Below are 340 nucleotides of genomic sequence, written 5' to 3' on the forward strand. Positions count from 1 at the left end.
CCCGCCGCTGCCCTCGCCGCCGTCGTCGCTACCCAGACAGCTGCTGCAACAGTTGGGGCGGCGGCAGCCAGGGTGCTGTGGTCAGTGCGCTTGTTTTGGTTGCAGTGGTCTTGGGGGTTGGGCGGCTTTGGGGTAACTGGGCCAGGAAGGAGCAGAACAAGAAAATACGTACTAAAAAGTCCTGCTAGTTGAAAACTGAATACTATGCATGAGGGGATTCAGAGACCTCCCCCCCCCCCTCTTCTTTTCTCTCCCTTCTTCTGGCCCCGAGAGTGTTTTGAGAAGGGCTCTTTGGAGGGGCGATGAGGAGCAAAGGAATGTGGGGGGGGGTGGTGAGGAA

At 58.2% G+C, this 340-nt stretch overlaps 1 protein-coding gene across 1 annotated transcript in view; it reads left to right on the forward strand.

Annotated features, from left to right (window-relative positions):
- Positions 1-340, forward strand: part of PTCHD1 (patched domain containing 1) — a 65205-nt gene that overhangs the window by 1525 nt on the left and 63340 nt on the right. The window lies entirely within an intron of this gene.

Source organism: Myotis brandtii, unplaced genomic scaffold, assembly GCF_000412655.1.
Source record: "Myotis brandtii unplaced genomic scaffold, ASM41265v1 scaffold326, whole genome shotgun sequence".
NCBI lineage: Eukaryota > Metazoa > Chordata > Mammalia > Chiroptera > Vespertilionidae > Myotis > Myotis brandtii.